The 27,450-nt window shown below is 36.7% G+C and overlaps 1 protein-coding gene across 1 annotated transcript in view; it reads left to right on the forward strand.

The window, feature by feature from the left end:
- Positions 1–27,450, forward strand: part of FGF10 (fibroblast growth factor 10) — a 145,887-nt gene that overhangs the window by 23,420 nt on the left and 95,017 nt on the right. Inside the window, exon 2 of the mRNA XM_085042235.1 lies at positions 8,212–8,492. The gene's annotated coding sequence lies outside the window, so the exon portion shown is untranslated. The remainder of the gene's footprint in view (positions 1–8,211; positions 8,493–27,450) is intronic.

Raw genomic sequence — 27,450 nt, forward strand, 5'->3', positions numbered from 1 at the left:
AACTGTACACACATTTATACAGCTTGCCATGACTACTGCATAAACCTAAATAAGGACAGGGCCTCCAAAATACGAACAGAACACTGTTGGAAACCTTGCCTGTTGCCCAGGCCTGAAGGCAAGTTTGTTTGTGAAGATGAACACTGTTAACTGAGCCATACCTGTTGGATACTAATAAAATATATTGTCAACTTGCTGTGTGTCAGCCTGGGCCAAAGACAATGGCCAGAAAAATTTTAAGATATAAAATATTCACTTCTTTCCTCATTTTCCCACCCACATAGTTTCACAAGTTGGCACAAAGAATCAAGACATCATATTACAGTGCTTCCTGTGCAGCACTAATTTTAGTTTAGTTCATAATTCAGAAGTCATGCAAATTTGAGACTGATTTGTATTAATAACATATGTACTGAGCATCCCAAAGATCTTCTCTAGACAAGGATTCTTAAGAAATATAGGGCAAATCAATTAAACTTATTAATTTAATGTGCAGGTGCATTTAGATTTTGTTTCCTTTAGACTGTCACATTCAGGGGCACAGTGGTTTTATTTCAGTTTAAGCTAATCCTATCCAAAATAAATAAAAGCATCTTTATTTCCGTAACAAGTCACAACTAATGGTCAAATCCATTCATATTTTGTGCCTTAGCTCTGGTTGATTCCTCCTATCTTTTCCTTTCCTGTTTAGATTAGAAAAAAATATTTGCATAACTTTTATTACGCTAATAAAAATCACCATAATAAAAAATACTAGCATAGACTAAAATCGTTAACATAATTTTTTGCCCCCTAATCAGGTACATGATTTAGGTATCTGATCACTATCTTGACTTCCAGGCACACCTGTGAAGTCTATAAATAAGAAAGTCCCGGAAAAAAAAATAATGTAGCAATGCTCACAATAGAGCTGTCCTCCAAAAGATTTTTTTCCATTTCTACAGCACTGGTATAAAATGTAACTCTGTGAGCAGCAAGTGAATACAAATCTCAGGCCTGCATGAAATAACCGCAAAATAGGTAATTTTCAGCAATATGTTTTGCATTACTTTGGACAGAACATGAAACCAGAAAAACAACATAAATCACTGTATAACATAAGTAGCAGTGTAACAGTGCTATAATTTATGTCTGTTTTTCACAGCACTTGATTTCATTCCTGCAGGCCTGCATTTTATCCTTGCTATGGTCCACAATCTGCTTTGGAAACACCTTGCTAATTTTAATACCAGTTTAGCAGTTATCCCAGAGAGAGAAATGACAGCAAGCTCCAAAAGGGAGACACTAAAAGGCAGAAACAAGGTGAGCCAGGAAAAAATCAACAAAAAACCCCAAACAAAATGATGATAAATACAGACCAGAAGGGTCAATCTCTTGGTTTTCCCCAAGCAAAAGAGAAAAATCAAGGCAAGTGATGAGGAAAGAAACAGAGTCATGGAGAGGGCAGAACATACTAATTTAGTTAACTCTACATGTTAGAACTGTACCCATAATCCAAGAATGTGAGTCTGGGTCTATCAAGAGCAAAGCATAAACAGCAGCCCTAACCAAAACTCAACCTAGTTTAGAAGCACAAATATTTTTTTTCTGGGCTATTTTTTTCTTGCAGTTTCTATCCCCCTTGCTTTAGAGTTTTCTGTTTCCATCCACATGGTATTAGTGCTTGAATAGAGGAATGCAGTAGAATAGCAAAATGGGAGATGTTCTCTGATAAATAATAAATTTTGGAGTTATACCAGGAATTAATAAATTAAACAACTTGATATCTAAAGCAGACATTTCATTTGCAGTTTGGTCACCCAAAAGTCAACTCCAGTCAAGGACACTGAAGATATTGTTCTTTCCTAGCGCTCTCCAGTATATACCTCATATCTATATTTGAATTACAGCTAGTAATTCTTTTAGTAACTGGAAATTAGCATTTCTTTACACATTGTTAGTTTCCCTCTGGCAAGTAACTTCTCACCCTTTTTATGAGTTTAACATGCAGCAAAAGTTAAACTGTCCTGTTCTTATCTTAGGATGCAGCTTGATGTTACAGCTAAACTGATCTAACCATAAACTGCTGTCAGAAAAAGCAATCTTGCTTCCTCTTTTCTCCTACCAGCTATTTATTTCCAGCCCTCCACCTCCCTTCACACTAGAAAGGTTTTCTTCCTCTCTTTTTTTCTTTCTTGCTTGCTTTCTTTTGTTTTCTTGCTTTCTTGCTTTCTCTCTCTCTCTTCCTCTTTTTCTTTCTTTCTTTTTCTTTCTCTTTCTTTCTTTCTTTCTTTCTTTCTTTCTTTCTTTCTTTCTTTTTCTTTCTTTCTTTCTTTCTTTCTTTCTTTCTTTCTTTTTCTTTCTCTCTCTTTCTGCTTCTTTTTTCTCTTTCTTTTCCTTTCTTTCTTTCTTTCTTGCTTGCTTGCTTTCCTTTCTTTCTTGCTTGCTTTCTTGCTTTCTTTTCTTACTCCTTCTCTTTTTTTCTTTCTTTCTCTCTTTTTCTCTCTTTCTTTTCTCTCTCTTTCTTTTTCTTTCTCTCTCTTTCAGCTTCCTTTTCTTGCTTTCTTGCTTTTCTTGCTTTCTTGCTTTCTTTTCTTTCTCTTTCTTTCTTTCTTTCTCTCTCTTTTTCTCTTTCTTTCTCTCTTTCTTTTTCTTTCTTTCTGCTTCTCATTCATTCTTTCTTTCTCTTTCTTTCTCTTTTCTTTCTTTCTCTTTCTTTCTCTCTCTCTTTCTTTCTCTCTCTCTTTCTTTCTCCTTCTCTCTTTCTTTCTTTATCTCTTTCTCTTTCTCTCCTTTTCTCTTTCTCTTTCTTTCTGTTTCTCTTTTTGTGTTTCTATTTCCTTCCTTCCTTCCTTCCTTCCTTCCTTCCTTCCTTCCTTCCTTCCTTCCTTCCTTCCTTCCTTCCTTCCTTCCTTCCTTCCTTCCTTCCTTCCTTCTTTCCTTCCTTCCTTCCTTCCTTCCTTCCTTCCTTCCTTCCTTCCTTCCTTCCTTTTCCTTCCTTCCTTCCTTCCTTCCTTCCTTCCTTCCTTCCTTCCTTCCTTCCTTCCTACCTTCTCCCTCCCTCCCTCCCTTCCTCCCTTCCTTCCTCTTCATCTTTCTCTCTTTTTCTCTCCTCTCCCGGCGCAGGGCTGTGCTGAGGGCCAGGGCCAGGGCCGGAGCAGGGGTGTAATCAATCAGGCGAGGGCAGGAGGGGTGTCCCTGCTGCTGCTCCCCCTGGAGCAGGGGACCCGATCCTCATGCCGGCAGAGGGAGCGCACAGCTCTCTCTGCTCCAGGGCCCGCGCTCGGAGCTCCATCCAAGCGCCGGGACAGAGCAATACGTGCGGAACAGGTTTGTGCTGAAAAGTGCCTTCCCGTCTATTACATCAAAACGGGGATTTAAAACAGGCGATGGTTTAAACTGAATAATTGCTTTCCCCCCCGTCCCCATAGGAGATTTCATACTAGTCAAATAGAATAATCACTGTTTATTTAACCATTTGGTCAAAATTCACATCTGGGACGTGCCATAAACAGACATGAAATCATTTCTAAAGAGCAAGGAGGTAACAGACTAACAGCTTTGAGAGAGCCAAAAGCAGCCTTGCAGCTCTTACAATTTCCATGAAGCAAGTAAATTTATGTAAGAAAATACATGCGAGCTAACACAAATAAAGCAACGTTCACACAAAGTCAGGAAAGCCAAATGCTAAGCTTTAACTTCCTTAGTTTTAACTCTTCACGTTGTATATCCTGTAGTTTTTATGGTAGACCATAAATAACAAAATGATACATTTAAGGTTTCCATTTAATAAGGAAACCAGGAATAGAAAATAACACGTGTACGACTTGGCCAAGTAAACACTGTGGAAACAGTCTTAAATTTTAGTGTTTCCTGAGTCTGGACTGAGGATGCTTTAGACCCACATCTGGATCAAATGATGTGACTTGAGTTCTTCTCAGACATGAAAGTGTGGCATAAGATTCATTCTTACACTAGTAGAACAACTCCACTGCACTGGTTTGCTCTTGGTTTGGTTTTGTTTTGTTTGATGTTTTTTTCAAATTTGGGGAAATTTACTGAATTTAGATTGAAAAGAAACAACTCTAAATTTTACTAGCAAAATAATTATTTTTTAAACATAGTATCAAACATGTGAGAAAGTTAAGAAAAAGCATCACACCCGAGAAAACTTATGCTTCTTGAGATAGCCACACTTAAACAAGAATGTGCAGTTGATTGCAACTGATAATGATCTGTCCTGCATGAAATTACACCAGAACTACTACATCAGTTGTAAGCAAATTGTTTCATATTTACACAAGCACAAGTGGGATTAAACAACACCTTTGTTCACATTTAAAATACAAGATCATGCTTTTCAAGAGCCTACTTTTTTGATAAGAACATCTGTTCTGCCTTTGTGGTACTCATGGCAGAAAACTCCCACGTTGAACTTCAGTTCTCTTATTATTTGGATAAAATATCATTACCCTTAGGGTTCAGCTGGAGTCTCTGAAATGTGCACCTCTCACTTGGTTCAGAACTTTTAGCTTTGAAAAAGTTTACAGTCACATTTGAAGAGTGTAAAATAGAAGTACACACAAGTATTATGTGCAGTTCACTAATTGAAGTGTATATTTGAGATCCATGAAAACAAAAGAAAAATCAAGCTGTATCTGCTTTACTGTGAGTATGCTGTAAAGTATATTATGCACGTAACAGTCTTCAACAGCTGCAGAATGCCTGAAAAAGAGTCAGAATCAGTTTTGAACTATGAAGCATCCAGAATAGGCCTGGTTATGGTGATGGCCTCAGACATGTTATCACACCCACCCTGGCACATCAGATTTTCCTCAGACAGTCAGACCAAAATGGATTAGAAGAAAATTTATCTTTCAGCTTCCTAGTCCTTTCCCACCTGGGCTCCACATGCCCTCCAGGGAGTAGGATTATTTGTTCTGAAGCCTGTGGTGGCTTATCCATTGGGCACATGCTTTGTAGGGTGGTGTCCAGAAGGTGGGTCTGAGAGGAGTTGGTTGAGGACTCTGGGGCTGAGACTTCACCAGGAAGCCCAGAGATTTTTCCATAGTTGCACATGTGACAGCTACCTGAAGTATTTAGATTCCACTGCAGTTTCCAGCTTCCCCACTCCATAAAAAAAAAAACAAACAAAAAAACCCCAAAAACCAACCAACCAAACAAACAAAAAAAAAACCCCAAAATACAACCAAAAAATCCCCCTGCCAACAAAAACCAACTGCCAGCTTCTTCACCATTAACCATTTCAAACCAGTTTAGGTACCTGGTCAATATTCAAGTAACTTCTGATCTCCATTACAGGGTTCACTTGCTGCCACTAAATAATAGTTTCAGCTGAATCAAAAAGCAATGAGTAGGCTAGTGCATAGTAACATAAGAGTTACATAAAATGCTATTGAGAAGGAAAACAGTTTCTGGTAGCAAAAATAAGCAATAGAGTGAAACTACATCACATAATTTCAGGTTATATATTGGTAAGCTCATTATCAGAGCACAGACACTAAAAGAAAGTATTTCCTGGAGATTCCAGCACCAGACTGCAAGAGCAGATGTGACAGACCCCTCTAAGAAGGACACACATCCCAGCTGGGGTAGTGAGCCAAGGTCTTTCTGCTTCTGCTGGTACTGTTTTCTCTGGCAGGAAAAGACCATCTACAAAGACCTCTCACCAGACCTATTGCTTCCTGATCTTGCCAGGTTATCAACTGTGTTATGAGTCCTATTTTTATGGTGATTTTCCCTTTTAGTGTATCTTTAATACATACGTAAATTTTCTTTGCAGTACTACCAGAGCAGAGATCACTGTAAAATAGAGATGCCCAACTTGGTTCTTTCAGCTAGTAATTTATGGTACAAGTAGTTGTCTAGCTTCCCAGCACAGCCTGATACAAGTTTCTTGCACTGTGTCAAGTCTATCCAGAACAGATAAAATGAAAGAATCTGTACTTTATTGCCCTTTGAAAACTGGTTTGGAACCATAATCACCTATTTATGGCTTTCTGATGAGGTTGCAGCTAATGAGGTTACATTCTTTGTAATGCTTTCTGAAAAGTCGTGAAAAGTTAAAGCTGGCTTGTTCAGCAAAAGAGCAAGTGGAAGACAAAAGGAAAGGGAGTATTTTAAATATATGATTGTTTCAGGGCTTTATAGTGCCAGTGCTTTGGAAACATTCTCTGCATTAGTCTCTTTCTCCAGAAAAATTGGTAAGAACCCAAAACGACAATCTTTTCTTTTGAAAAGTATGCCTTTGTTAGACCACTTTATGTAATAAAAAGTTTAAATAGTTATTAATAAAGAAGTGTCTCTCTTTTTTTCCCCTCATAGACATAAGGGATCTTAAGGCCCCAGTTTCACACTTGAATATTCCATCAGTGTATTTTTGCACCTACCACAACAAACATAACCATAGAAACAAAAAATATTACAAGAATGAGGTCTTGCAGAGAAACTGTCAGTTGTAATGACCAATTTTTAGTGAGGTCCAGACAGGACACAAATAACGTACATAGTATAACTACAATACCAAACACTGAAATATAGGACAATGGTAAATCATTAAATTAAAATTATGCTTCCTGCAATAAAATTATCTGTGCTGCAGACAGACTTATCGGTGGGTTTGGAGTTGGACTATGTATGTAAGGTCTAGCTCTAAGTAAAAGTAGAAAGAGTGTTAAATCGTGTCAGCCACAGTGTTAGACTAAAGCTCTTCAGGAGTCAAGGAACAGTGCAGGGTCTAAAACATCACAAAGCACTTTCTCTAGGATCAGTCCAAGAAATCCTCACTGGAACTGTCACAGATATACTTCACAATTAGAAAAAATGGGTTAGTAAGGGCTCATTACTGTGGCTAGGAAAAACAGTGGTTTTCATTTGCAGGTTTTTTACCTTTCTTGGATGCCCATGACATTCAAGAAGGATTTCTCAACTTTGTTTCTGTCACTATTACAGTAGCAGAAAATTCAGACATCAAGCAGTGTCAGGTAAACAGGCTGTGACAAAGTAGAAATTTTCCACTCCAGTAATCACAAAGGAGCTGGGATCAAATACTTAAATAGGTTTATAATCATTGGGCATTTACTATTTTAGTTTATTTAGCAAAGAGCTTGTAACTCCACTAAAAGTTAAATTTATTAATAGGACTATTTTTGAAAAAAAAAAGTGGAAAAACTCCTTTAGGTTTCCTTTGGCTGAGATGCTAACATGGGACATTTCAACACATGTTAAGCAATAAACATGTGGAAATAAAGAATTAGGACAGGTCTCAGTTTGCATCCCAATAAAAATATAGCTTTTATCACTAACCAAAATGTATATTGTAAAATAAGGCAACTGATTATTCTGGACATACTGTGAATATTTGTAATATGATTGCCTCTTCCGTAATTCTTTCTCAAATTGTTATTTAAAAAAAAAAAAAAAAATTATAAGTTTTGTTTCCTTTAAAGCTCCTGCTATACTAAGTTTTCTTAGAGTCATATCATAACCCATTTTTACAACAGAGATCCCTAGGGAAAGCAAGAGGAAATTTCAAAAGCTCTTTATTTCAACAGAGTTGGCTCATCATAAGCAATTGTTTCAAGTACAATTATTTGAGTTATCTTAAGGCCAGAACCTTAGTAAACAGGAAAAAGTGATATAACTAAGTTTATATTAAAGTATCTTGTTTGCAGAATTACATCCTGTTGCCAAACCTGGCATATCTTGTAACTGCTGGATGATTACCCAAGAGAACTCAGTCATTAAACTGAATTTTCCTGGGCTCACTTTTTCATTCATTTGAGCCAAAACCCTTAATCTGAATCTACCTAAACACATAGGAATGCCTGTCGAGGAACAGATTAATACTTTCAGCTGCTGCTTAATACATCGTCCAAACCTGTTTTGACCGTGAAAGCAAATACAACTGCCCAAGTCAATATCAGATTCACCACTGGGTTCATCATTCCTGGCTGGTGACCCAGAGTGGCTGTCAGCTAAATAATCACTCATTTGTTCAAACTTTTAAGGAAATTGGAGCCTTCAGTCCACATTTTGACAGGTTTCAATGACAAAGACACACATTGCTGTGTTGGCTGGACTTGGTAGCTGAGCAACATGAAGTTAGATCAGGAATGCCTAAGGAGCAGAAGGACCAACAACAAATACAAAGGTATCATTTAGCTTTTTTCAGCGTAGATTTTAACAAATTAATTTTACATGTGGTTGCAGGAGCACATGTTGATTTCTGGAAAGGCCCTGTGCTGTAATTTGTGAGCTGCGAGTCCTCGGCGGCTGAATGCAGCCCATGGTGGATGAGCTGCACTTGCAGCACCAGCTGATCCTCAGGGAAAGCTCCAGCGCACCCCAGCCCCCTCAGAAAGTGGGGAGAAGGACATCACTGCTACCTCTTCAACTTCCTTTCTGAGCTACACATCGTTGTCAGTCATCAGCTTCAGTGGTCACCCTGCTGGAAAGTCACTCTACCTGTTTCTGCCACGGGCAAGCATGAGGTGAGCAATTGCAGCCCTTCATTCCTGTTCTGCCTCGCTGCATCTGCAACCCCCCAGCCTGCTGTGGTCACTGCAGTGGCTGGGGTTCCCTGCCCATCAAAGACCATCTGCTCATACTCAAGTAGATGCAAGTGGGAGTACGGTGTTTTTCTTAAGAAGTCTGCTCTTATTTGCTGACTGATAGGCCAGTAATAGCTCATCTATAAAAAAAGTTCTGAAAAACTGAAAATTAATATGTAAGGGTGTTGGCAAATCTTTTCCATCTGGTTGGTTTGCCATGGTTTGTATATTTTCTGTATGTGTCTAACAGGATTATAGGAAATGAATATATTTTAATGTCATGGTTCCATAATGTTATTTTAGAAAATACATTTTAAAAAAATCTTCATAAGTAACCTACTGATTTATGTTATAAAATAAATTTATGTATTTTACAAAATCATATTACAAATTTTAAAAATAACATTATGAGAATTATATATAATATAAAATTTTTCATTTGCCAATTATTTATTTAGAAGAGGAACAAATGTGTGCTGTTTCACAGGTAAGTATTTATGGGATATTTTTCCATCTCCATTGGGTCCTCCTACTTATAATATGAGCCTTGCTGGAAAAGTCTGCACCAGGTAGAACCTGATTTCTTAGTCTTTGCTACATTTATATAGTATCACTAAAACCACAGATGTTAAAACATGTTATTTATATATTATAATTACAGCAGCTAAAATTCAGCTAAAACATGAACTAATTATTTTCATTGTAATGAAGGACAGAATTAGTTTTCATCTCTTCTAATCAAAAATCTGTCCAACTTCTTTAAAAAGTATTGAAAATGTTCTGTGGATTGTTTTTCACCACACTTGTTTGACAACTTAGGAATGAATAGTAACTTAGTATTTAGGTAAATACCATGGTGCTATTGTAAATGATTGTGTTTGTATTAGCACAATGAATGTTTTACTTATTGACATGAATTTAATTATGAAACTGCAGCTGTTAAATCCCTGTCCTTCAAACCTTTAAGAGACATATTGCCAGCAGTCAGAATTTCACAATCACTTTATTAACTAGCTACTAATTTCTTGCATAGACAGATCACACCAATTCAGGTCATATCTTCCACTTTTGGGCACTGTACCAAGGTTTAGAGCCAGACATTCATATAAGCAATAAAATCATTATTAAAACTTTCCTGCACTGAGATCCCTGCTAAAATTCAGGTCTATTCCTTTTCCTACAGATCTAGAGGTCTATTTCAGATATCACTCTTTGGAAAATATTAGCATAAATAAAGTCTAGTTGTACTATAGGGTAGATGAACTGAGCAAGCTGCAATTTTACCTGCTGCAGGTGGTTGTCTCTGAAAGTTAATGGTTCAGGGAGAGGTGTTCTGGAAGGGGAAATGCTTTCAGGCCTTATCAGAATTAAAACCTTCCATTAAAGTGAGTTAAACAGTCCTTATTTCCCAAGGTACAAGCCAAAGTGATGGATTTGAACTGCTTGCAAATATAGTGTGCATTTAAGACTTCCATAGAAGAGGGACAGTTCTGAATGAAATTTGTATTTGGGCTATTTCAGAATTTTCTTTCAGAACTTTTTTTTTTTAAAAAAAGCAGAAGTTTCTCTTTTGATTTTAGAAAATTGCAGTTCTTAAGATGCAGAAGGTAATTTCCAACTATGCAAATTGTTCTGGGGAGGATATGGAAAGTGGCAGGAAAGAAAGGCTTCCAGCACTGGTAATCTGGAGAGTTTTGGAGGCTGGCAGCTTCCAAACTAGACGAAGCTGCTGCTCAAGGTCCCAAGTTCAGCCCTTCTTTGGCTGAGCTTCCTGGCCCTGGCTGCTACTTGTGAGTGGACATTTCTAGTCATCCATATGCTGCTGTAGGGCAGTAAGACAGCAAGTATAGATCAATCCTTGTATTTAAGTTTGTCAAAAAGAAAAAAATAATAATTTAAGAAATAAGAATTTTGGAGGATTTTTTATGGCTTGGAATAAAAATTTCACTGCTTCTCAATCCAGGTCTAATTTTAATTAACCCAAAACTGAATAATCCTGTCTTTCAATAAAAAGGTTGAGTAACACTTGAATTTTATTCTTACTGCAATTTCTATAGGCCTGTCTATACTCCTGAAATGTTATTCAATTTTGTGCTACGCTTGGTGTACAAAAAATATAAGCTTATGATCTGATGGCATTTGGGAAAAGAAACAAAGACCTATTTTTGTTAAAAGGAAACTAGAAGCCAAGTCTGCGTAGAACAAATGTGTGTGGGAAACTTGCTCTCTAGAAATTTTAGGCATGATTAATAAAACACACCTGAAACCTTTATTGTATGAACACAAGGAACCCGGGAGAAAAAATGGATGAAGAGCTGCTAGTTCAGGATATGAAACCAGAGATGGTAGAAGTCACAAACAGCCACTGTAACTGAAGCATAGGTGTAGGATTTAGGGGAACAGAGAAACATGAGGATGAAGGTGCCAAACTGAACACTAGTGATGACAGACACTGTGAATAGGAACTAATATAAATTGAACTGAGTCAAAAAAATCAGTCTCTGATAAAGAATGATGGTGCAAGTTTTCTGGACTAATGTTGCAAATCTCTGTGAAATCTTTGGATTAGATTTGTATATAAACAAAAATCTAGGTATTTTTATTTGAGACAAAAAACATTGCAAATTTACATCATTGCGGGAGACTATAGCATTGGATATCCAACCTATGAAAAACAGGGCTGTGCTAGTTAGCCCTGGATGGGGTGGCTCTCAGCTGACAATCAGCTGAACCCATGAGAGGTGAGGGTGTATTACACTTTGTTTAAGAATGTAGTGAAAGGAACCAGAACCACTGTGTTCACCACTAAACCATATCTCCAAATGCCATATTCACAACCTTAAGAACATTTCCATCACCCCTGAGCAGCCTGTTGCAATGCCTAACCACACTTTCAGTAATGAAATTTTTCCTAATATCCAGTGTAAACCTCTCCTGTTGCAACTCAAGGCCACATCCTCTTGTTTTGTCACCTGTTACCTGGGAGAAGTGTTGCTTTGCTTTAATAGAGGGACAAACAAAAGCTGATCTGCAATGCAGGCTCTGAGTTTTCAGATGGGTGAACTAAGGAATTTACTGAGTTATGAAGTATTTTGGCTTGGTGATAGAGTTGCAGCCCCTCATTTCCTTCTTCACAGTCACTAAGTGGCTTTGCAATGAATTTAGTTCCCATTTTCGGGACACTTAGTGGAATTTGTTGAGTGGCAAATATTTTTAACAATAAGTGTTGTTAAGTGTTAAGAAAGCCTAGCTCTGAATGCTTTCCACTGTCAGTTGACAGTGTCTTTGTAATTGTGGTCATATTTTGATGTTTATGTTGTATTTATACAGTTGGGATACATATTGTAATTTTCTGTGAATACTTTAAGTTAGATGAGATATACTTAAAAAAAACCACTTGTAAATCTACAAGTATGTAATCTTTACGTGGCAAGAGATATTGGAAGGCAGAGTTTTGATTGCTGTTGAATGATACCATGAAATTTAATTTGAAGACTTCTAGTTCTAGATCAGAGATCATGCAGTCATGAGTCACAAAGTGTGCTTGCACTAATTTTATAATGGTATTTCAGGTGCACTCAAAAAATATTGCATAACTGACTTGTTAACTTGTTTAGGTTTATGCCAAATTCTCCATCTTTCCAGAAACAGTATGCATTCTGTTTATTTCTAAGAACTGGACTGTAAAAGTCAGTGGCAGACAGACCCATACACACAAACAAGAAGATATTATGCAAGACAGTAGAAATAGTAATCATAATGATAATAATATAAATTAAAGAAGAAAACCAAACCAAAACCGAAACAAAAGAACTCCAAACCAAACCAAAAGAAAAAACGCTGGGAAAAATCTTGATATACATGAATGTCAAATCTAAGATAGTACAGTCAAGTAATTTTATCTAATTCACAAACCTTTGCTGTCTATTAAGCATACAGAGGTACCCCAGAAAATGTTTTGATTCTCATTAGCTCTTTGCAGCTCTTCACTGCCAAGAAACACAAGAAGGGATCATAAGCATCATAGAATATCCAGAAAAATTAATGACATTGGAAAACAAAGTTGACATAGTTATTAGTTTTGAGTATTTCATTTGCAATTTAATCGGAAAATCAGGTCAGTATCATCCATCTCTGGAAGAGCAACAGACAATTAAAAGAAAAAATTTTATTGGTCTGTAATTTTTGGAAAATTAGTGAAATCAGAATTGATGTAATGAAATCCTTTTTGGTATTTTAATTTAAACTCAAAGTTTATTTTTGTCAGATTTAAAAATATATCTAGCCCATCAAGTAGATAAAAAAAACCACAGAAACAGAAAAAATTCTTTCCTACCTCAAATTTTAAAAATTATATGTTTAGTTTTTTACTTTCTAATATTTCAGTTTGTGCTGACTGGAACTCAGAGAGATTAATCAGTAGTATCAAATATTCTTTCTGGTGAAACCCAGAGAGAACATACTGCACCAAGTGTTATCAAGAAAGAGTTACAGAAGAAGAGCAAATGCTGAGTTAGTCAATATTCACTAGAGCAGAATCTTTCAGCCACATATTTAATCTGGCAGGATTTATCAAGGCATGCTTTGGCAAGAGTTGCTTATGAGAGCACAAATTGTCCATTGCAGTATTCTTCATCCAAGTTAGTGTTCACATCCATCTGATGCTTTAACGTGGGGAAGCCTTCTTACCATCAGATAAAATGGCTTCACAAGTATCTCAGTGGCAATCATACACATGTATACACTTTTAGCCTCAAAGTTCATCCTCATTCTATGTGTCAAATAGAATAAAATGGTTTCAAGCATCAAGCTTTTTCTTTGAGTTGGACTCCAGACTCCCTGAACTAGGCAAGAGCTTTTGCTTTACATCAAAGAATTAGCAAAAATCTGAATTCTCTTCCAAAATCAAGTAGTCTGCCCATGATAAAGCCTGTGCAAGGACACTAAAGAAATATAGCTGCTGTAACAAGTCTCTAAAATCACGTCACTTCCACCAGATATGCCTTCAGCTGATGCCAAGAAATCCCTATGTCTTGTCTCCCACTCAAATACTGAAGTGCTTGTTATGATAAATTTTATTAGGAAGACAATTCAGAAGTAAGATTAGATTTGCTGCTGCTCCTTAAGGTATTTAAAATGGGAACTGGAAAACTTGAGCTGTAAAAAGTAGAATTAGCTACTGCTTAGAGACTGTTTGTTCTGTTCTGCTTATTATCCATGATGGCAGCAAACAAATTCCTCTCTGCATTAATTCTGATGATGAGTTCTCCTATGATTATGAAATCCAAGGAATGTTTTCACCACACAATTGCCAGTCTTAATTTAGTGTGGCTCACTCTTAAAAAGGCTCTCTTTTCTTCAACTCTCTGGACATTAGTTGTTGAAATTAGTACATTTCAAATGTACTTACAGCCCTGTAAATCATCTCCTGCCATTTGCTGTTGTTGTTAGGGACATCATGAGCTTATAAATCAGTGGACATTTCACATTTTTAAGATTATCTCTAGAAAATCTTAATAACCCCTAAGCTGACTCCAGCAAGAGTGTTTACCACACTCAAATGTCTTATGGGATAGTCTGCCTCCACACATTTAGATCACATGGCCAACCACTTCAAATGTACATAAGAAAAAATCCCTAATGCATTTGTTCTCAGTAAGATTTCAGTGTCTGGTACCTCCTGCCATCAGACAATTTCCATGGTCTTTGAGGCAACTTAAGAAGTGAGAGTTTCTTAATGTGGCTGTGTGACAGCACACTGGAGATGTTACAACATTGTCTTGCAGGACTTAAGTTTTGTTCTCAGTTTGATGCCTTGTCTCTTCACAGTCTCATACAAAGTCTTCTAAAACTCCTAAAGCCTTTGATAATCTGTGGTTTATTTCATCATGTGGGCGTGCATCTTATAAATGGTGCTTCCTAGTGAATGACTTCCAGTGAAGACAGCAAATGCCTAACAGTGGTGTTAGCTAGCAGTAACAGGACCTGGTTGATAAGTGATTTTTTAGTCCTTTTTTTATTTTTTTAATGAAGAGTAGAAACTGAGTTATCAAAAGTCCTGTGGACCTCACTGCTAGTCATAACACCTTTTTTTTTCAAGAGCATGTTAGGATCACCTGGACTATTATTATATGTGACCAATGGATCAGCAAAGGAGGAACCTAACACTGACCTTATGAGAGAGCACTGTGAGTAAAATAAAAAAGGTCTTCAGAGAGACAGGTGATTCCATTAAAAATCCTGGGCTGCAAAACTTGCTGGAAAAGCTTGCTGGAAATGGAGACTAGGTGAAGAAAAATTGCAATTATTTCCCCTTTTTGGAGAAGCATTTGGATAAATGAAAGGCAATTCATAACATAAGAAAGGTAAGATAAAGAGTTAAATCAAAATGAAAAATGCCCTCCTTAAATATTTATGACTTCAATTGATGAGATTCTTATGCCTGATGGACAGCTTGCAGACTAACGAGTTTTTAATTGTTATGCAATTAAGGGTGATGGTCTTTTGCTAAATCTTGAGTTTCATCCATAGTTTATGTAAGTCGTTCACATTACTCAACCTATAATGATGTACTTGGCTTCATTGTTTGTGGTCTGGTTCTCATTTTTCTGGCATTACATTCTAAGATTGCAATGACTCAGATTTCCTTTAGTGTTACAACAAAAAGCAATAGCATGTATTGCATGAAACATCTCAAATTTATTCACTTGTTTGTGGTCAGTTTAGTGCAGGATTTTCAAGCAGGTGTATACAGACACATATCTCTGCATTCTGAGGATAAATAAAAACTCCTCCATGTAGTGTCACTACAGTGATTTTGTCACCATGTAATGATTGATTTATATTGAAAGTTTTTAATGTCACTAGAAATTTTTCAGTTGAAGATTTTCCTGAGAAAGGATTTCATCATAGTCTTTTATTTTTAATAGAGATTGAGATGAATGACTTTTAGACTCAGACTATACTACGTAGGAGGAAAGAAAAATTGCACATCATCTACTTGGCAGTACTTCCAGCAAAACTTGCTTAACCTTTATTAAGATAAAACACTGGTAAAGTTGGTGAGTCTTTTAACTGGAGCAGGAAGGCAGGAGTTGTCCACTGTGGTGTTACTGTATATTTTTGGTTATAAAAGAACTGCTGTACATTTTAATAAGTGTTAACTCAATTAGATTTTTTTTTCTGTAAGCAATATAAAGGGTTATCTAAAAGTTCATACTGATAAAGTGAAATTTAATAGACTTTGGGATTTAACTTTTACATCTATTCACACAGCAGAAACAATGGTGTAAAGTTCAGCATATGCTAATCAAAGCATGTATTTAGATTCCCTTGACAGTCTATACTTCAAATCTTTCTGCATATACATGGCTTCATTCTCACTAGGTCCAGCTAGGATTGTTAAAATTGCAACTATTACAACTGAACCACAAAATGTATACTATTGTCTTACCTCTACTTTGTCATCCATCTACACTACCAGAAAAAATTATGTGCAGGGAGTTAAAAAAAACAAAACAACAACAAAAAAAAAAATAACCAAACAAAACAACAAAAAACCAACCTAAAGAAAGAAAGGATGGACTGTAAAATGGACTTTTAAAAACTGAGATTTTTCAAAAAATAGCATTATCAGTATTTCTGGTGAGTCTGGAAGTAAGATAGAATTCAATGAGATCTTAAATTTAATTCTTAGGCTCTAGATTGCTATGGATATTTCTTTGGGCCTATCACTCCAAAATAGTAGGTGGTAGAGAAAGTGGTGGAAGACACAGACAGCTGAAAAGACATACAGATGATTTTTGTAGTCTGACTTCACAGACACTGTATAATGATTACAGAGCACTCTGGAAACTATTGAAGCTGTAAGAAGCAACTGAGTGAAGCCTGAGAAGCCATATTTTGACAACAGATCACACCTGATTGACTGAGTATTCAATAATCTCTATTACATTTGGTTATACTCTCTACTTCAAAAGAAGTAAGAAAAACTAACCAAAAAACCCTCGAAGAGATGACCTTGAAATCCTAAACTACAGACTGTAGCAATTGGATGTGGAGAGCCCCAGTTTTGTAATCAGGAACTATAATACTCACCCTGTAGATAAACAGAGGGAAAAAACGACACTAAATTCTCAGCATGAGGTTTTCAATAAAGTTTGTGAGGAATTAATACTCTCTCAGTTATACCTGGACAGATTTATCATGAAAAACAGGAAACAAAGAAAAAAATCTGTAACACAATCTAATTATCATTTTGTCAATGAATGACAGCCATTTTGTGTTCTCTGACTATTGCAATACTTTTAACAGAATTTGTGCACTTCTTCAAATATCAAAACATGTTCTCTCTTCTGGCAGCAGCCAAAAAATCATAAAAGGAAATCATAAGTTCTCCTGACCATGGAGATAGCTTATGGGTATGCCTGTAAGCTAATGTTGGCTTTGTTCTTTTTCATTTTCTTTTTCTGTAGTAGCTTCAGTGCTGACCCCTGAAAAACAGGAAAAAAGCCCAATTTCTTTTTGTTTTCTATAAAAAGGCCAATAAAAATGGCAAATATAGAAGACTGGATGGCCATTAAATTTTGGCAATTCACAACAAACTTATGTAAAGCTCAGTTGGTTCCTGGAGTTTGACTCTATGCCATTTTTGATGCAGTTCCTGGAGTACTAACTCAAATTCACTCAATCAACTCTCTATGCAGCTCCAAGGATTCCAGATCTTCTTTCTCCAGGACACACTGTTCCAAAATCAGAATGTGTTTTCTCAGAAATTACTTTAGTGACATACTATAAAAAACTTTACATTCCCACATGTGACCTGAGATTTCAATAAACAATTTGAAGTGATGCTGATGAAAGCACCCAGACTGTTCAAATATAGAACACAATGGGTGTGTAGCCAGTGGAAAGGCTTACCCTTCCCTTTCCAAGATCTCTTCAGATTAGGCACCATGATTCTTTTCTTCCCATGAGGACAATGAGGAAGGTCTGCATTCCTCATTCCATTATGCAATTCACCTTGACATGCTTTTTAAATTTGAGACCGTCCCAAAAAATGTAAAATATGATAGTTGTGTTACATAGATATTTTATTTTCAGAACAGAAATAACAAGAACATTAGAGTTGCAGGAAGAGCAATAAAAGTAAAAGCACACATTACATAATATAGTTTAAAGAACCTGCAAAGAATTAGTTGGAACTGTAAATACACTCAGATGGACTGTAATAATTTTAAATCACAAGGAGATCACTAAGACTCAAATTCCACATGGGCAAAACTCTACTCTCCTAAATCAAATGAGTAGCCCCACAGGAGCCAGTGAACCAAGAGAGGAGTAATTTTGTTTATGCAGGGCTTAGAGTGAAGAAAAACATCTCCTACCTGCATGTGCTGTGCTCTTTCTTCTTAGCACACAAATGAAAGGTATCCTTCCAAAAGCAATTATTTAAAATCTCATCTTAACCTGCTTCCTTCCTGAGCTGAGTGTTTTGCAGTAGGGGGGCAAAGAATGGTGAAAATGGAATGGTGCAAATGGAATGATGAAAATGGAATGGTGAAAATGGAATGGGTAGGGCCATCAGTTATCCCACACAGAAGTGTAGGATTAGGAAAAGAAGGCAGCTTGATCCTGGGGGATACAGCACCTCCAGAGCAGAGTGTGTGCACTACCAGTCACAAAGGCAATGTCATCACATTTGTCCTGAAACCCTTCTAGTCTGCTGCAGCTCTGCACAGAAACACATGTAAAGTCTGAAATAGAAACGACACCTTGCTGGCTCACAGGTACCATTGCAGTCAGGAGAGGATCAGGGCTCCAGAGGGTTTAGCTGTGTCTGAACTTCACCAACTGGGAGGTCACCATATGTGGCTAGTGTGGCCCACTGGAGAGGAAGCCATATTAAGACTCAGATGTGAATCCCAGCATTGATCTTAGAAAAAAAGCAAATTTAGTAACTAAGAATACTCTATGTTCCACTCCCACAACTTCAAGTTTTCCTATTATATGGAATTCTTAATTGTAGCAGCTTGTGGAATTTTTTTTTTTTTTTCAAACTGCATCATTATTCTAGTGCTCTCTTCATCTGTAACCAGATGAAAACACGCAGTTTTAAATGCACCCTATAACTCTGTGGCTTTTTTCTGCTAGTTCCACATACAACCATTTGTAAGATTACAGAATAGTATAAAATCTGAGTCTAGCAAGATCACTTAAAAGAAATTATCCCATTTTCCTTATGTTTTATTAAAGGGTTGAAGTATTTATTGAAATAAATACTTGGTAAAATTTATCATTCTAATCACGCAAAACATGAGTACCAATAAACACCAAAATTACAGAATGCCTCTAAAGCAAAATAATGGTTAATGTTGAAACCTCTTTACAGAATAACAAAGATTAGAAGAAGAACTATCAAAATAACTCTGCTGTTATATTCACTAATATAACCTGCTCTGCTCTTCATAGAAAAGGAGACTCTGGGCCACTCTGAGAGGGTACATTAGCAAGTGACTATCCTCATGGAGAGACGTCAAAATTCACCTCTCAGTCCTACAGATTTCAAAGCATTAGCAGAACAGCCAAGACCACCCTTACAGCACTTGCTCCTTGGCTTCAGGTCTCACCATTCTTCACAGCACATTCATGCTTGAAAGCCGCTCTGTGAAACAGAGCAGAGATTAGACTCTGTTATCAATTTGTCTACTCCAGGATGCTGGCAAAAATGGCATACCTTATTCCCTTTGGGTGAAACTTGAGCACACTGAGAAAGATTCGGGTTTGCCTAAGCAGAAAATAACAGAAAGAAAAAGAATATTGAATATGAAGAAAATGTCTCTTCCTATATCATGTGTCCTCCACACACAAAACCATCATAGTCCAATGACAAAGTCAAGATGAAAAAATATGATCTTTGAAGACAACACACCCATGTCAGAAAGGGCATACAGAAGTAGCAAAAACATAGCTTTCCCAAACAAATATAAATCAGAAGTGAGTCTCTTTCTAACAATGCGGAGCTTGCAGCAGAAGTACAAATATCAGATTATTCTAATGCCTATAATTTTTCAGAAATCATACTGGTCTCCTCTTTCCCCTATATTTTTCTCAAAATATGAGATTCTTAGCAATATGAAGCAGTGTATCATGAAAAACAGCACTAAATTTAGAGGACTGCCAATATAGAGTAGTGACAAGAAGCTGAGCTATCATAACCATGAGTACTATCAAGGCAGTTCAACCTTTCCAAGCTAAGATATGAAAGCCTTATTTTAAATAAATATTTTTTTTTTAAAGTAGCATCAAAAGCAGATTTGATTAAATTTGTTCACAAAGTTCTTGGAATGATTCTAGCTGGAATACAAATCTCTACAACTTTGGTCCAGAAGAGAGAACACCAGTAAACCCAACCCAGCTTTTGCAGCATTTTCCTTGTAATGTCTGATCAGAGTTTAGCTTGCAGGATCCAAACACAATTGAGCAACATTTGATTATGATTATTTTATTTGATTTTCTGAAGTATTTGCACAATATTCTTGTTACTTTGAAGATACCTCACTTCAAGCTGTTCAGCTTTTATTCAACAAAGCCAAACACAATTTCTTTTTATGAAACACTGTAAATATAGAAAGCTGTAAATTAAGTTGCTTTGGAACAGAGAAAGCAATTTTAAGAAATGTTAAGTGATATATCTAGCTTTGAAATCACTCTCCATGGGAAGGAACAAGACTTTCCTTATTTTCTTGCCACAGTGGGAAGCAAAAAAGCTAATTCAATTTCAGGCCAGAAAAAAAGAAAATAACTGTGTGTATACATTCTAACACATACCAGTAGGTAGAAGAGGTACTTAAGAAAAGGCGAACTGTGCTTATAACCACAAAACTAAGTTGTTAGCATATGTATTAGCAATACACTCCAAATTTTAAATGCTATGTAATTAAGTATTTACTGTAGTACCTATTAGGATACATGCTTTAACAACTCCTTTATCTAAAATTATCACTTACAAGTTTGTACTATTATTTCCACATCACAGTGGTTTTGGAACTATTGTAATAAAATGAAATAAATAACTATTGAGGAAGGCACATACACTACTGCACTGATATGAATGGATCTATGAATTATAAAAACCTGTTCTTGTTTTTAATATTCCTTTCATACACTGAACCATCCAACTTGAAACTGAACTGAAAAGTACTCTTCTATATGGGATGGTAATTATTGAAACCTTACCACGAGAGAAGGTTTTGGAGCAGATGTTTCAAAACTGGTTTGCTGAGCTTAAGGAGTTTCCTAAACAATGGTGATGGGTTACCTGAGTAGGAGCACTCCTACAGCAGCAGCTCCAGCTGATCCCTGCTACATCACTGCCGTGTGCCTCAGAGGTCACCCCTTGGCAGCCTGTGTGATTTGCAGCTTTTACAGCAATACAACCAGCACTGGAACCTGCTCTTCAGGTTCAGCACATGGGATCAGGGCCAGGGCAAGGCAGCTGGCTTGGAGGAGGGAGAGGGTCCAGAGGCTTTATATAGGCTTAAGAGTACAATAGCATTGGCCAGGCAGCTGTGTCTGAATGGAAGTGCACAAAGAGAAGGCAGGACCTTTGCAGAGCTGTTCTGGATTTAGAGGGTGTCAGGAGAAAGGTGACAAGAATGGGAGAGAGGTTAGACTGCCATTTCACACAGCCTGCATAAAACTGGAGCAACCAGATTTAAAAATAAAAACCACCGAGTAAAAGAAAAAATGGAAGGCCAATTTAGGGATATAGGTGAAAAGTTATTTGTTCAAAACAAGTCATAAACCAGTCCTATATTGAACTGGTCAAGTGGGTAAGTGAAGGGAAAGAGTCCTTGAAAACCTCTAATCTTATTTCCACAGAAGAAATATTTATTCTAAATTTGTCATTACAGGCTACGTAAGTGCGGGCACTTTTATAGTTAATTAAGTGTCTAAAAATTCAAGAAAAAATTTTGCCTAGATTTTGAAAGTGATTTATGGAAATGCAGTTCTGTGGACCCTGATGTGTATGATTCCATCATCTACTTCATGTAACATTTCCAGTGTGTTTATACTCCCTTCCAATTATCATTGTGTTGATCATTGTTTCAGTTCTTCTTAGATGCATTTTTGGGGGACCAGTATAAAACAGCCAGTCATGCTTTTTAAATTGACAGAGTATCTGAAAAGCATATATGTAGACCTCTATGAAAGCAGTGCTCTAGCAGTATTTGTGTCCAATTTAAACAGCTCTTGAGTGCCAATCAGTGCTGACAGCACTAGCACGTTGTACTGCTCTAGCAGTACATAACCTGGGAAGTTATCTCCTGCTACATTTATGAGTCCTGATTATCAATAGATTTACCAAAAAAAGAGACCCTGAGATTAGCTTAGTTGTTTAGAACATGATGTGAATAACACCAAGGTCATGTGTTTGAGACCCAGATGGGCCATTCACTGAAGTGATGGACTCACTGATCCCTGCAATTCACTTCCAACTCAGAATATTCTGTGACTCCATGAAATCACACCTGGAACCTCCATCTGGCTTACTGCTAGAGCTCCATATTACACGGCTTGCCTATTGAAACGAAATTATTCATTAGGAGACTGGAAGTAAAGAATCCAACTAGCACAAGCAGATTTTAATCTCCTTCTTCCCAATTTGAATAGAAAAAAAAGACACATAAGAAAGACAATGTTGTAAAAACTGGTGGATTTTGTTACCCAGACTTCTGATTATGGCCAATTTTCTACCACACTTCCCTTTATTTTAAAGAAAATTTTCTACAAGAGTTTTATCTGTTTCCAAACTCCTGAAATCCAAATAGCATGTCTCCTGACTAGGTTTTGTTAGTTTTCTGCTAAATCTCTGCCAGAGAGCATTGCTTGTTCTTTGTTTGAAATTATCAGCAACTTTTAGCCAGATCTATCAGCTGCAAGGAAATCTCTCAAGTTCAGAGCAATTTCTCTTCCACAAGCCTTCTTCTATTAGGCAAAAAACTTGCTGGGATAATTCCAAATTCCCTCTTCGTCCCTTTGGGATGTTTCTTAAATTTCTGCACCAGGTCCTCAACAAAGAAATGAGCTCTTTCTTTTTGAATCAACAAGAATAAAGTGTTTAGTTTCTTAATTACTGGGCTAGGCTCTCTCCAAAAGAGTCTAAGTTTGGAATTCTTTTTCTGGCTACTTTTTCTAATCAAGAGCCAAGCATTTTCTGCTCCCTGGTTGGGAAAATAATTATTTTTATTTCTTTTGGGCTTCTACTGTCTTTACTTGCAGTTCAGAACTGCCTTATATTCAGAAACACTGAGCTGCAGACAGATATGTAACAGCACTGCAACAACAGCTACCTGGACAGGACTCTGATAATTACCAGTGCTTTTCACATTAGCGAAAAAAAGAAAAAAGGCAGAAGTGCAAAAATTAGCTCTGGAAAAGTAATGGATAATAGAGCACTAGAAAAGTAAAAAAATGTTATTTTTGTGTTCTAGCATTTATATTCTTCACCAAGACTTTAAGCATTTAATTTGCAGCCTCCAAACTCCACACCAATCAAGCTCAATTTATTCAAGTGCAAATCCCACAGCAACTTTCAGCATTGCATAAAAGTAATTTCCCATACAGAAGCCGCAAGTGACTAGGATCAACTTGGAAACTTAAATACAATCTAGTTCATAAAAATCCTTTCTTCACCAATTCAAATCCTTTTTGCTGTTCCTCTGTCAAAAGTTGCTCCATTAGTTGGTACTACAATGGCATTGCCCAGGCATCCAGACTGTACACAAATCTCTTCTCTTTAAACAATGAATTTCCTCCAGTCTTGAAGAAGTTTCCAGGCCATTTCTAACAGTCAGTTCTGGGGCTGGAGATGCAGTAGCACAGATGACATTACTTTAAACTTGCTTCATCTTCCTGTGTGTTAAAGGGTGAACTCTAAATTAAAAACACTCATTTGGGTACCTTTAGAATCTTTCCAATTCCTACCACATAGCTATACTCTTATCCCTAGTCTTTGGGAAGAGAAGATGTTCTCAAGTACTTAAATTATTTCAACTCTTTATATGGAATAATCACTCACTACTCTCTGGAGAATCCAGAGCATTCCATAGTGAGTTTTTCCTCACTTTAATTTCAGTCAGAACAATATAATTTATGTCTTTTTTTCCCCAATGTTTTACATTGTCTGCTACAGGAGAAAGCTATGAACTGTCTTGAGCTACCTGTGGGAATGTCCTCCAGTTTTGGTCATACTTTTAAAAAGATATTACTGTAAAGGATATGTAATCAGCTCATTATTTAGTTTCTTTTATCTTTAAGCAATACACCATGAAATCCTACAGGATGACTTTCTCTCAATAACATGCTGTGGTTATGTAGTACTGCACCAGATCAAATCTTTCAAGTTTTCAAACAGTTACAATTGCTGCTTACAACTTTTTTGACTGCCAAAACATCCTCTAGATCTTTGACTGCCATGAGCTTCACACCTCTTGCTTTGTGATTACCTTTGCAGAATAAACTGCAAAGGATCCAGGATCCTTGGTCTGTTTTCTGACTGACTACATCTTGGTCAGCCTTGATATTCTCAACCATCCATCCCTCAGGATTACAGCTCTCCTGTGTGGAGCAAAGATTTTACATTAATATCAGTGCATTCACTGCCTTAATTCAACACTAGTTTCATGCACTTGCACTTTTACTTCCTTTGATTTGCTTTTCAAAATCTCATGTAGAAAGGCCTTTTCCATATGTTGTCCCACTGACTTTAGAGGATCATTTTGCCATAATTAATCAGTATTGTGTGCATGTAAATGCTGCAGAATTCACCCTTGACATGTTCACTGTGTCCTTCCTACCTCACTCCATGTTTTCTTTTATTCCTCACACACCTTGTAAGCAACTGAGCTTCCAGACATGGCAAAGAATGGATCAGTACAAGTATTTCACATATACTTACAGCTTATAAAAGGCTCCAAAATAATGAAACAGTGTCCAAAATTACAAGATATTTGGACACCATTGATGAATTTAAAACTAGACAGGACAGACAAATTACATCTACATAAAAGCAACCACCAGATAAATCTAAAGCTAAGTGCCTTAAGTAGGCAATTTCACATCATTGCTTTTATTTGATTTAATGAGCTCTGAAACAATATCAGCCAAGAGTGGAAGGACAATATGAAATTTAGATGCCTTTCTCTAAAACAAAAATTTCTGCTAATTTCTCTTCTAGAAAGCTTTCATGCTTAGAACAACAAGATTCTTAGAAATGGGGAAAAAAATTCTCATTCCAAGACTCCTTTAGTGCACTGCTTTTATAAAGATCTTGGAGGAACACATGTCAAGCACTTGGTTTAGGTGCGTTAGAGCCAATAAGAGTGTGCTCTGCCAAAGGAAGACATCTTGACCATCAAAAATTAAAACATCTACAAGGTCCTAAGGGATTTTTAGAAAGTTTTTCCTTGAAAAATGAAATGTATTTGAAAACTTAATTTTGTATGAAAAACAAATATGACCAAAACTACTTGATCACTTTTGGCTCAATACATGGTGACAAGTAATGAATCTATTTCCAAAGATTTCTGACTTACTGTGCTGCTGCCTTGATCATCAAAGCTGCAGATACCCACTAACTAATAAATCTAGGCAAAATTTTTAAATACATTAATTTCATAAAGTAATTTAAGTTCTAGTGTGTTTGGTGCTGCACAAACTTTAACAAAAATAAGTTCCCTTCACAGTTCTACAGTCTCATAATTTGGATAAGATCCTAAGAATACAATTCCCATTTAATTCAATGGTAAGCACATAACTAAAACCCTGTGCAAGGCATTGAACATTTAGCACAGTATTCACTAAGTAGATCCAGATGATGGGCCAAATCCAGCTCTGATGTAGGTGGGCAAAATGCCATTTAAATCATTTGAGTTGCAACACTAGAGCTGAATTTGACCTTATATTTTTTGAACATGATGCCAAATGACTGCAAAAACAATGTAGTTTTTACTCAAGTGCAAATGAATGCGGTGGTTTCATCCTAGACCCTGGAGGACATGTATTCAGAGCACAAAAGCATCACACAGTTTGGCACAGCTTGTAACTGCTTTTCCACAAAGATCCAGGACTGGAGTGTTTAGGGCGTTGCAGGTCATGAGCAAAGGAGGCAAAGCAGCATAGCTGCATGGACATGGCTGCACACTGTTTGCCTCTCACTAACCTCTGGCCAGCACTCGTTTCCTCATTTTCATCATTCACTTTCATGTTTCAAGAACAACAACATCAATTAGAATAATTCTGAAGTCTCAGAGGATGTGCATTGTTCCTCCCCAGGGCCTACTGAAAGGCAACTCCATAACTTTGTATTTATGCTGATAGAACTACAAGCCGACATTGTCTTAGTGTGGTTATTAACACCTGGTCTGGGTAACGTTTCACTTTCAAAGATGTCAAGGGTCTTTCCAAAGGAAAATTTATAGGAGGCAGTGATAAATGGGACTAGCATTTATAATACATGCTAGCCATTCATATTTTCATATTTAGACTTTGGCTTCCAGAATTAGTGAGAATGAGAGAAGTTTATTATCTTCCTGTAAAACTATATTCATCTTTATTTAGCACAAATAATCACATGACAGGTAACAATTGAAAAAAAAATCCAGATAGCCCACAAAAAGGCTGCCTGAACCATGAGATTCAGCAACTCAGCTCACCACATTTTGAAGATATTGAGTCCATTCAGCACCAACATTCCCCTACTGCTGATTGGCTTATTTACCTTTTCTGTCTTGAGGTAATAAGAAAAAAGGGAAAGCTTTCGATAGAAAAGGGGGAAAGGGCACAAAAACATAGTCTGGTGAAAAATTCCTCATTTTGAATGTGTGCATGTGTTAGAAACTGATGTCTAACAAGTTGAATATACAATAGAGAGGAAAGAAAATCTCCTAATTTTACTGGTATTTCACAAGAACAACTTTTGTTCTGTTCTTTGTTCATCTTATTTGTATTCTTTCAAACTGTACTGTCACCAAAGACACTTTCCTGAAAGAAATCACAAGCATAATACCCCAGTACCACAGAACATCCAAAGAAATAATCTGCAGAAGTACTTTTTCTCTTCTCACACAGAAAATGAAAAAGACAATTTGTTTTCAACAACCTTCTCCTTCACTCTTTTAGCAGTTTTTGTCACCAGTTTGATTCTTCCTTCCAGCATTCTCTGATCTGTTCAAATGGGAGATTATAGCAGTGTTTGTTTTGCAGCTGTGTGGATCTCATACCACACAACTCTTCACACCAAAGCAAACCAGCAAACTGAGCAAACCCAAAGCAGGCCATGCCAGTGTGAACTAAGAGGAAATATTTGGATCATGTAGCTAGACTGTACAGCAGCAATTATGCAAACCCAAATGGAGACTGAGAATATATCAGGAGGTCTCCTAAAGGCAAATTAAAAGTCTAAATTCATTAGCCTGGTTTTGACAATCTTAACTTACTGCTATTCAAGCTTCTGGTTTGGGATTTTTAATTCTAATTAGAAGTACATGTCATTCAGTGTTTTCCACAGTATTCTAGATGACAAAGGTCCGAGTCTCATTATTCATTTATACATCTTTCAAAGATTCTACTCAACCAACAGCACTTAATGTTGTTATATTTACATAAACTTATTTCATCTGGTTAGATGTTAGAAATAGATTCTTCAGGAAAATTTTTAAACTGTTGCGGAGAAAACATTTGAAATTCATCTTCTGGTAGGAGGCAGATATACTTTTTCTTACTCTTTCCTTCCAACAGGTAGAAGGAAATTAAAAAAAATATTATCTCCTACAAGCCAAAACCTAGGCTTTTCAAATAAAAAGATGTGCAACACGTTTCTTTTAAAACCACACTT

Source organism: Lichenostomus cassidix, chromosome Z, assembly GCF_008360975.1.
Source record: "Lichenostomus cassidix isolate B80296 chromosome Z, HeHo_3.0, whole genome shotgun sequence".
NCBI lineage: Eukaryota > Metazoa > Chordata > Aves > Passeriformes > Meliphagidae > Lichenostomus > Lichenostomus cassidix.